Genomic DNA, 11,328 nt, shown 5'->3' with positions numbered 1-11,328 from the left:
TACAGTACAATCTGCAGGTATCATGTTATAGAGCAGGAGGAGCTGAGCGGATGATATATACAATACAGTACAATCTGCAGGTATCATGTTATAGAGCAGGAGGAGCTGAGCAGATGATATATAGTTTTGTAGGGAAAGTTCTAGGATAACTTGTCATTTATTCATGTGAATCTCTGCTCATTCATAAATAGTCATGTGGGTGGTACCTCTCGGTGATTGACAGCAATCTGTGTATGTAGAGAGAGCTGTTTATTATATTGAGCTATGTAGCCATGTGGACAAGTTTACTGAAGAGATTGACAGCTATGTGTGTGCATGTAGTGATGTGTGAGAGCTGTCAATCACTGCGAGGACTGCCTCCTTGACTACACAGCTGTCAGTCACTGAGTAGCCCCACCCATATGACTACTTTGCCCAGAATGCGCAAAGATTTACAGGGATAAATGACAAGTTATCCTCCATCTCAAGATCGGTGCGGGTCCCAGAGGTGGGACATTTCTGGCATGTTCTATGAATACGCCATAAATGTCCAGATGGATATACCCTGTATATTTCATAGAGGTGAAAGTGGTAAAGACGAAAGCGAAGCAGCAGCTATCAGACTCCTCTCACATATTCTTCTGAATATTAAAGGGTAACTCAAACCACAACTAACATTTTAATAGCACCTTCCCCCTGTTATACCTACACAAGGTTCAGCGTCTTAGGCTGGGTTCACACCATGTTTTTGCGATACAGTTCCCGTATACGTTTTCTATGTGAAAACCGTACGGAACCGTATTGAAAACCGTACGCATTGACTCTCCATTGAAAACCGTATTCCAAAAGATGCATCAGGTTGTGTCCGTTTTGCGTCTTGTACGGTTTTGTCCTTTTTTTTTTTTTTCCCCGTACCCAAAACCGTAGCCTACCACGGTTTTTGGTCCGGGTGAAAAACCGTATGTTTTTTTTAACATGGGAGTCAATGGGAACCGTACAGAACCGTATGTGCGTTCAGTTCCATTCGGTTTGCACCATACGGTTTTTGACTTTGCACAGTTTATTTTCTTTGAATTTCAATCAAACAAGTGAAACTTTATTCATAATGGAGTGAAAAGTTTAATACGTATCCATATTTTTCTTAAAAAACGGGTGCAACCGGACATCATCTTTCAAGCTGTATACGGTTTTTAACCGTATACGGGTTAAATTTTGTACACAGGTTTTGATACAGTTTAGTCAGGTTTTCAGGAATCCGTTTTTCATCAAGAACCTAATATGGGAACTGTATTGCAAAAACGTGGTGTGAATGCAGCCTTAGAGACGTAAAGACTGAGGGGCCTACAGCTGCGGGGAATAGTATCACCTGCCTCCTGTCACTGCTCTGGACAGCTGGTCACTAAAGACTGAGGGCAAAACTACAACTCCCAGCATGCCCGGACAGCCAACGGCTGTCCGGGCATGCTGGGAGTTGTAGTTTTGCAACAGCTGGAGGCACACTGGTTGGGAAACACTGACTTAGGGTTAAGTTTTTCAAAACCCGTCCAGAATAAAAGATAAGTTGCCCATAGCAACCAATCAGATCGCTTCTTTCATTTTCCAGAGGCCTATTCAAAAGTGAAAGTAGTGATCTGATTGGTTGCTATGGGCAACTCAGCAACTTTTTCTCTGGACAGGTTTTGATAAATCTCCCACTTAGTTACTTGCTGCCTGGCAACCATAGTTGTGGTTGTTAGGGAGTTTTTTTTGTTTTGTTTTTCATAGCAACCAGACTGGATTGGCACAAGGCGGGGGGAAGAATAGGATGGCATCTGGGCAGTAGTTGTGCCACAGCTTTATTATTAAGAAGGTTCTACCTAAAATGCTCGGATATGTTGTCACTGAGGGACACGGTGCCGGATCAGCAGGGGTGGAGAACATTATAAAGGAGTTCTCTCCAGTGTTTAAAAACTTATCTGGGGAAAAATGTCTGACCTTGGCGGGGGGGGGGGGGGGGCTGGGGGTCCGACTTCTGGGAGCCCATGGTCTTCCTAACAGGACCCCAAATGGGAGCACTGGAAATATGGCAGTACATCGCTTGCGTATCTCCATTGCTTACATAGAGGGAGATTTATCAAAACCTGTCCAGAGGAAAAGTTGCCCATAGCAACCAATCAGATCGCTACTTTCATTTTGCAGAGGCCTTGTTAAAAATGAAAGAAGCGATCTGATTGGTTGCTATGGGCAACTGGTCAACTTTTCCTCTGGACAGGTTTTGATTAATCTCCCCCATAGACTATATACATGGAGCGCGTGCTGACCCCTTGCTCCATGAAGTGTGCGAGATTCGGGGTTCTGTACGAAAGATCACGGGGAGGGGGGCCATAGAGAATGCATAGAGCGCATGCCAACCCTATGCCCCATGCAGTGGGGGAAATTCGGAGCCCTGGTCTGAGAATCGCAGGGAAGAGGGTCCTATAGTGAATGTTTAGAGCGCACGCCGACCCCGTGCTCCATGTGGGAGAAATTTAGTGACCTGTTCTAGATATCACGGGGGGCACTGTAGACAATGAAAGGAGCGCACGCCAACCCCACACTCTGTGCAAGGGGGGAGATTCGGGGCCCTGTTCTAGATAATACGGAAGGCACTATAGACAATTAATGAAGCGCATGCCAATCCAACAGTCTCTGCAAGGGGGGAGATTAGGGGTCCTGTACTAGATAATACGGGGGGGTACTATAGACAATGAATGGAGCGCATGCCAACCCCACACTCTCTGCAAGGGGGGAGATTCGGGCCCTGTTCTAGATAATAAGAAAGACACTATAGACAACTAATGAAGCGCACGCCAATCCCACACTCTCTGCAATGGAGGAGATTCGGTGCCCTGTTCTAGATAATATGGGGGGCACTATAGACAATGAATGGAGCGCACGCCGACCCCACACTGTGCAAGGGGGGGGGGGAGATTGGGGCCTTGTTCTAGAGATCGCATTGGGAGGGGTTCACTATACAGAATTAATGGAGCGCATGCCAACCCTGTGCTCCATGCAGTGGGGGAGACTTGGGGACCTATTTTAGAGATCAGGGGGTCCCATGGAGAATGCATGGAGCATACATCGACCCCACGCTCCATGCAGCGGGGGGAGATTAGTGGCCCTGTTTTAGAGATTACAGGGCATCCCGAATAGAATGTATGAAGCGCATCGCAACTCCCAATTCTGTGCAGTTGAGGGGCTCAGGGTTCCATTGTAGAAATCACAGGAGGTCCCCCCGCTGTCAGACACTCATCCTCCAACCTGTGGGCTTTTAAATGCTGGAGTACCCCTTTAAGGGTCTGAAGTACAAGTTGAATCCATCATCCCCCCCCCCCTCTCTTCCTATTGTAAGTACCCCAGATAGCTCCTTCATTTCAGAAACCTGCGTCTCCCAGCTGCCCTCACCCGTGTACATTCATGCGGAATCCCCCTTTACTCCCTGGAGCTCTAGGTAGGCCTGTTCACTCATAGATGCCAGTAAGTGTTATAAATCCTATTTATTTTTTTGGTACCAAGCACAGTAGGAGGATAAGTGGGGCCTGAGGTAAAAAAAAAAAAAAAAAAAAAAAAAAAAGTAATATTAAAGCAGTAGAGGCGGCCATACTGTAGGCTAATCCATGATTCATGTCGTTGCCTTCTCGCCACCTCTGTGCACGCAGGATCGGCTCGGCGCAGCAATATCACTTTATCTCGTATCCCGCAAGCGTCAGGTCCATATACTGTATATAAGGTTATGTCCCATGCTCTCTGACTGACGTGCGGATTTTATATCTCTACATCGGTGTTTCCCAACCAGGGTGCCTCCAGCTGGTGCAAAACTACAACTCCCAGCTTGCCCGGACAGCCTTCGGCTGTCCGGGCAAGCTGGGAGTTGTAGTTTTGCACCAGCTGGAGGCACCCTGGTTGGGAAACCCTGTTATACATATATATTTAATGTACCGTGGACTTGTACAATGACCTGTATATATATCTATCATTGTGTGTCTATTTTGCAGCGAGGTCTGGGCAGACCGGGTTACACTGGAGGTATGTTGGCCGTCCACGCTTGGCGGCGAGCAGCGGCCGACGTTTTTTAACGACTCGGTTTTGGGTTTATTATTTTTTGTTTTGTTTTTCCTGGACACTTTAGTTTCTTTCTAATGTAAAGTGCAGATATGCATCAACGCGGGAATGGCGCCGGCGGTGGAGCACGAGGACATCCAGACAGCCATATTCTCATGTCACGCATGCCACCTGCCAGCACAGGACTGCAAAACATGTACTTGACTGGACAATAAAGTGTTAAAACATTCACAACCGGTGTTGTTGGATTGGTGTCTGGTGGCTGTCGATAATGTAGTTGGCAGGCGTCCGGGCACACGTGACCTCGTAGGTGACCTGACATTGAGCAGCGAGCCGATGCTGCTTGCTGATCGAGCAGAGTTTATTCAGGCCTTAAAGGAGAACTCTGGCGAAACTTAACTTATCCCCTATCCACAGGATAGGGGATAAGTGGCCGATTGCAGAGGGTCTGAGCGCTGGGACCCCCCACGATCTCCAAAACAGGACTCCATTTCTCACAGAGAGGAGCGCGTGTCGTCTACAAGTAGACAGCAGGCACTCCATTCATTTCTTTGGTGTACTCGTGTCTTTTCGGCGGTCCTATAGAAACCTATGGAGTGCGGGGTCCCATCCTGGTTATCGCGAGGGGTCCCAGCACTCGGATCCCCCGCGATCGGCTACTTGATGAATTCATTTTTGCCTGATATCTCTTTTAAAGGGGAATTCAGAAACCGCTTATGTATCTCCGGCTCTACCATAGAGATGCATAGAGAGGGGGTGTAGTACACCGCTTTGTGCATGGGGAGTGCCAGGGTGCTGGGTGGGAGATTGTGGGGGCTCCCAGCTGTCACACCCCCTGCGATCAGACATTTATCCACTATATTGAGAATAGGGGATAAGTTTTAAGTACCGAGTTTCCTTTTAAAGGGTGCGTTCACACGCTATTTGTTCTTGCGGGTTTTCCGCTGCGTATTTGAAAGTGGGCGGGCTCTTCTCGGCTGTCCGTAGCAGATTTTCCGTGGCGGAATTTACGCTGCGGAATATCCGCCACAGTCCCTACTGACTTCAATGGGGCTTGCGGCGGATTTTCCGCAGCGTAAATTCCCCCGTGGAAAATCTGCTGCGGACAGCCGAGAAGAGCCCGCACATTTTCAAATACGCAGCGGAAAACCCGCAAAAACAAATAGACGCACACTAATGTTGGATGTCTGATGGCCGATTGACCCGCGTTCTGTACACACAGTCCCTCACCTTCTGCCTCTATATTGTATACACGGCAGCCATTTTGAATACATTAGACCAGTGTTTTTCAGCCAGCATGTCGGCTGTCCTGGCCTGCTGGGAATTGTAGTTTTTCAACAGCTGGAGGCACACTGGTAGAGGAAAGCTGATAGATATTTACTGGACTTGGTGTGTAGCTCAATAGATTGCAGTGTAAAAATGTTTCGCTGTTTCTCTCCAACAATTTGTGAATATATTGTGCTTGCTCTGGGGTTGCCATGGTAATGGCAACAGAACTTTGTAAGGACTTCCTGTCAGGTGACCTCCACCAATGGAGAAGCATTCATTAGAGGGAAAGTCACATGACAGGACTGCTGATGTTGCCATGGTAACCCACCTCAGAGCAAGTGTGAGACACAGGGGTGAGGAAATAAAAAACAAAAACTACTTGTCCAAGGGACTAAAATGGGAAAAAAATCCACGTGTCGTGAAACAAAAAAGAATTTCAACCAAAACAGTAAGTAAATAAGGTCTTTATTAATAAGAACGTAATAGGAAGACCTAGAAATAAACAGATTTCAAAAGGAGTTTATTTTACAACAAAAAAAAGATGAAATTTGTTCAGATCTGAAAGGGGCAGAAATCTATTGCCCCCCAGCCATGCCCCCTCCCATAATACATCATCCCCTGGGCGCTCTAGGCTAATGCTATATTGCGGAACCCCCGCGATCAGACATCTTATCCCCCTATCCTTCGGGATAAGATGTCTTGGGGTGGAGTACCCCTTTAAGGAAAGAATGAATGGGGCCATGTGTCGTGAGATTTTGAGTGAAAACCTCCTTCCATTAGCAAGAGCATTGAAGATTAAACGTGGCTGGGTCTTTCAGCATGACAATGATCCCAAAAATACCGCCCAGGCAACGAAGGAAACAAACTTCATAAGAAGCATTTCAAGGTCCTGGAGTGGCCTAGCCAGTCTCCAGATCTCAACCCCATAGAAAACCTTTGGAGGGAGTTGAAAGTTCATGTTGTCCAGCGACAGCCCCAAAACATCACTGCTCTAGAGGAGATCTGCATGGAGGAATGGGCCAAAATACCAGCAACAGTGTGTGAGAACCTTGTGAAGACAGAAAACGTTTGACCTCTTCCTTTCCCACCAAAGGGGATATGACAAAGTATTGAGAGGAACTTTTGTTATTGACCAAATACTTATTTTCCACCATAATTTCCAAATTAATTCTTTAAAAATCAGACAATGAGATTTTATGGATTTTTTTCTTATTCTGTCTCATAGTTGAGGTTATAACCTATGATGGAAATGACAGCCTCATCTTTATAAGTGGGAGAACTTGTACAATTGGTGGCTGACTAAATACTTTTTTGCCCCACTGTAACATATATATCCTGACCCCATAGAGATAGCAGCAGTATACAGATAGAGCTGGAGGGGAGGTGTATAACTACTATATATCCTAATCCCATTGAGATAGCAGCAATATACAGATAGAGCTGGAGAGGAGGTGTATAACTAGTATATATTCTGATCCCATAGAGATAGCAGCAGTATACAAATAGAGCTGGAGGGGAGGTGTATAACTACTATATATACTGATCCCATAGAGATAGCAGCAGTATACAGATAGAGCTGTAGGGGAGGTGTATAACTACTATATATCCTGATCCCATAGAGATAGCAGCAGTATAAAGATAAATCTGGAGGGGAGATGTACAACTACTATATAGCCTGATCCCATAGAGATAGCAGCAGCAGCAGTATACAGATAGAGCTGGAGGGGTATAACTACTATATATCCTGATCCCATAGCGATAGCAGCAGCAGTATACAGATCGAGCTGGAGGGGAGGTGTATAACTACTATATATCTTGATCCCATAGAGATAGCAGCAGCAGTATACCAATAGAGCTATAGGGGAGGTGTATAACTACTATATATCCTGATCCCATAGCAATAGCAGCAGCAGTATACAGATAGAGCTATAGGGGAGGTGTATAACTACTATATATCCTGATCGCATAGCGATAGCAGCAGCATACAGTACTGGGTGGGGAGGGGTCTGATAGGGGATTATGCCATTGTGTAGTTCACTGGATATGTTAGCTGATGCATGACTCTGACACATTAAGCATTAACTTTTTTTAAGTCAAACTGGTGACCACATGACCCAGTTACAGTAATGAAACACATAGATGCAGCTGCTCTATTATGAAACAGATGGCCGTATGACTAGTGATGGTGAGTGTGCATAATATGGGGCAAAAATAAATAAACCCCCCGGAGTGGTTGTTTAAATGCGGAGTAATTGAATGTGTTGTAGATTGTAGCCGCAGTGTGTTTGTCTTCTCACTCCCAGCTCAATCTCTTTCCTATAATTACAGTTTTCCTTTTCCTCTAATTATTCCGGTGAATGTATAAACCTCCCGTCCTTCATCTCCGCGCAGAACAGACGCAGTGTGACACTTTTTTTTTTTTTTTTTGCTTCTTGTTATATTAAATGTAACGTTTCCCTCTTCTTGCTGGAGGGGGACATTACTCAGCGCCATAATTTGCTATAAAAAATGCGCAGCTAATGGCAGAGAAGACGCTGCGGGGAACGGCTCCTCTGTGCACCACAAACATCCCAAAATGAAGCTTCAGTCAGGGGCAAAACTGAGGCTTGTTCTACTGGCAATTCTAAAGCCAGAATTGGGATTTTTTTACATTTTATTTATTTAACCATTAAAGGGGTACTCCGGTGGAAAACTTTTATTTTATTTTTTTTAAATCTGGTGCCAGAAAGTTAAACAGATTTGTAAATTACTTCTACATCTCTGTCCAACTGTCCAGAGTAGGAGAAAATCCCCATAGCAAACATATGCTGCTCTGGACAGTTGCTAAAATGGACAGAGGTGTCAGCAGAGAGCACTGTGCTCGTGATGTCATCAGAGAGCTCTGTGTTCCAAAAAGAAAATAATTTCCTCTGTAGTATTCAGAAGCTAATAAGTACTGGAAGGATTAAGATTTTTTTTATAGAAGTAATTTACAAATCTGTTTAACTTTCTGCCACCAGTTGATTTAAAAAAAAAAATAATTCAACTGGAGTACCCCTTTAAAGGGTCTTTTCACACAGCGGAATTTCAAAATTGTGAATGGGAGTGCGGAATCCCATATAAGTCTATGAGCTTTAATTTGCGTTGGAATTCCGCAAGCGGAAATCCCATCGTGTGAATAACCCCTTAGTGTTCTATATATTTTAGAGTTTATTAACCCCTCGAGGATGCAGCCAATTTTCATTTTTGTGTTTTTGTTTTTTTCCTTCTAGTCTTTTAAGAGCCATAACTCTTATTTTTCCCTTTACAGACCCATACGAGGGCTTGTTTTTTGTGTGACCAACTGTACTTTGTAATGACACTTTTTATTCTACCATAAAATGTACAGCACAACAACAACAAAAAATTGTTTTATTCCAGCACAGCTGCATCCATGTGTTTCATTACTGTAACTTGGTCATGTGATCACCAATATGATTAAAAAAAAGTTACTTTGCTAAATGGGAGTGACAGGATGTCAGACTTGGGTCATGAATTTCTGTGGACTAAAGGATGACATCATCCCCTACCCGATCCCTCCTCCAAGATCCCAGACCCCTCCCACTCAGCTCCATCTACTTTCTTTATAAGATCAGGATATAAAAATAATGTTACAAGGATATATAATACTTATACACCTCCCCTCTGGCTCTATCTGTATACTGCTGCTATCTCTATGGGATCAGGATATATATAGTAGTTATACTCCTCCCCTCCAGCTCTATCTGTATACTGCTGCTATCTCTATGGGATCAGGATATATAGTAGTTATACACTTACCCTCCAGCTCTATCTGTATACTGCTGCTATCTCTATGTGATCAGGATATATAGTAGTTATACACTTCCCCTCCAGCTCTATCTGTATACTGCTGTTATCTCTATGTGATCAGGATATATAGTAGTTATACACTTCCCCTCCAGCTCTATCTGTATACTGCTGCTATCTCTATGTGATCAGGATATATAGTAGTTATACACTTCCCCTCCAGCTCTATCTGTATACTGCTGCTATCTCTGTGATCAGTATATATAGTAGTTATACACTTCCCCTCCAGCTCTATCTGTATACTGCTGCTATCTCTATGGGATCAGGATATATAGTAGTTATACACTTACCCTCCAGCTCTATCTGTATACTGCTGCTATCTCTATGTGATCAGGATATATAGTAGTTATACACTTCCCCTCCAGCTCTATCTGTATACTGCTGTTATCTCTATGTGATCAGGATATATAGTAGTTATACACTTCCCCTCCAGCTCTATCTGTATACTGCTGCTATCTCTATGTGATCAGGATATATAGTAGTTATACACTTCCCCTCCAGCTCTATCTGTATACTGCTGCTATCTCTGTGATCAGGATATATAGTAGTTATACACTTCCCCTCCAGCTCTATCTGTATACTGCTGCTATCTCTATGGGATCAGGATATATAGTAGTTATACACTTACCCTCCAGCTCTATCTGTATACTGCTGCTATCTCTATGTGATCAGGATATATAGTAGTTATACACTTCCCCTCCAGCTCTATCTGTATACTGCTGTTATCTCTATGTGATCAGGATATATAGTAGTTATACACTTCCCCTCCAGCTCTATCTGTATACTGCTGCTATCTCTATGTGATCAGGATATATAGTAGTTATACACTTCCCCTCCAGCTCTATCTGTATACTGCTGCTATCTCTGTGATCAGGATATATAGTAGTTATACACTTCCCCTCCAGCTCTATCTGTATACTGCTGCTATCTCTATGGGATCAGGACATATATCGTGTTTCCCCAAAAATAAAACACTGTCTTATATTTTTTTTTCTTAAAAAAGACACACCATGGCTTATTTTCAGAAGACGTCTTCACGCCCTGCACGTCAGCTGCCATCCCGGGACCCGCCGCCACCGCTGGACAGAAGTCACGTCCCGCTGATCAGCTGCCGTCCTGGGATCAGCTGGGACATGGGATCCGCTGTCGCTGCTGCAAGGAAATCCCTATGGTACGGTACCTGTCAAGAAGGGCTGTCCTTCTTCATTAGCTTCAATAAGCCACGCCCACCATCATACCTTATTTTTGGGGGTGTGGCTTATATTAGGCCTACAGATAGAACTGCTGTTATGGCTTATTTTATGGCTACGTCTTATTTTAGGGGAAACATGGCGGTAGTGATAAACCTCCCCTAGGCCATGTATGTTCGCACATTGTGTTTCTTTACTGTTTTTTTGTTGTTATTTTTTTGATGTGATTTTCCCAATACCATGGCAAAAATGATATGGTACACCATTTATGCAAAATATGGCAAAAAATAGAAAATTTTACCATAATTTTGGAAAACTGCTGCAAAAACAGCTAAACTGCAGTTAAAATGTGTGAACACTCGCATAGGCCCCGTGATTGCAAATCTGAAATTACTTGATAATGTTGCCTATATTTCCCATAATTCCTCTGGCTTTGCAGAGAGGGGGTGTGGAGTCTGATCACTGCACCTGGTCATCTAGGACATTAGGCTGCTGGTGCTGGAGGTCACCCAGATGAACTTATTAGACGTGACCACTCTGATGAGGATATGCATATTCAGGGATGGCCAGGCATAGAGCGGCAGAGGGGGCGGAGACAGGGAAACTCGGAATGCTGGCTCCCGCCTACATTGCGCAAAGGAGCATATTTGAATATTAGCAATGGAGGCTTAACAGGATCATGGATCATAGTGAGTGATACATCATTTTTTTAGGTTCACCCGCACTTTAACCATGTGTAGAGCATTGGGTTTAGCTGTAATAATCAAACACCTGACCCTTTCATTTGGACAACCCCTTTGAGAAAGGAGAAAGGTAAGCTTCTATAAGACACTTTTAGCGCTGCCTCCAGCTGTTGTAAAACTACAACTCCCAGCATGCCCAGACAGCCACTTTCATTAGGTGACCAGCTGCAATAATCAAACACCTGACCCTTTAATTTGGACAACCCCTTTTAATAAATCAG

General features: G+C 44.2%; 1 protein-coding gene across 2 annotated transcripts in view; it reads left to right on the top strand.

Annotated features, from left to right (window-relative positions):
• Nucleotides 1-5,695: 5,695 nt before the first annotated feature.
• The window catches only part of KCND1 (potassium voltage-gated channel subfamily D member 1), a 70,983-nt gene continuing 65,350 nt past the window's right edge, over nucleotides 5,696-11,328 (top strand). The window contains exon 1 of one of the 2 annotated variants that reach the window (XM_056540898.1): nucleotides 5,696-5,776. The gene's annotated coding sequence lies outside the window, so the exon portion shown is untranslated. Of the gene's footprint in view, nucleotides 5,777-10,242; nucleotides 10,351-11,328 lie in introns of those variants that run through there. The other variant, XM_056540897.1, reaches the window with a different exon arrangement.

Source organism: Hyla sarda, chromosome 9, assembly GCF_029499605.1.
Source record: "Hyla sarda isolate aHylSar1 chromosome 9, aHylSar1.hap1, whole genome shotgun sequence".
Lineage (NCBI taxonomy): Eukaryota > Metazoa > Chordata > Amphibia > Anura > Hylidae > Hyla > Hyla sarda.
The sequence above is the reverse complement of the archived record's forward strand: the minus strand, read 5'-3'. Positions and strand labels throughout refer to the sequence as shown.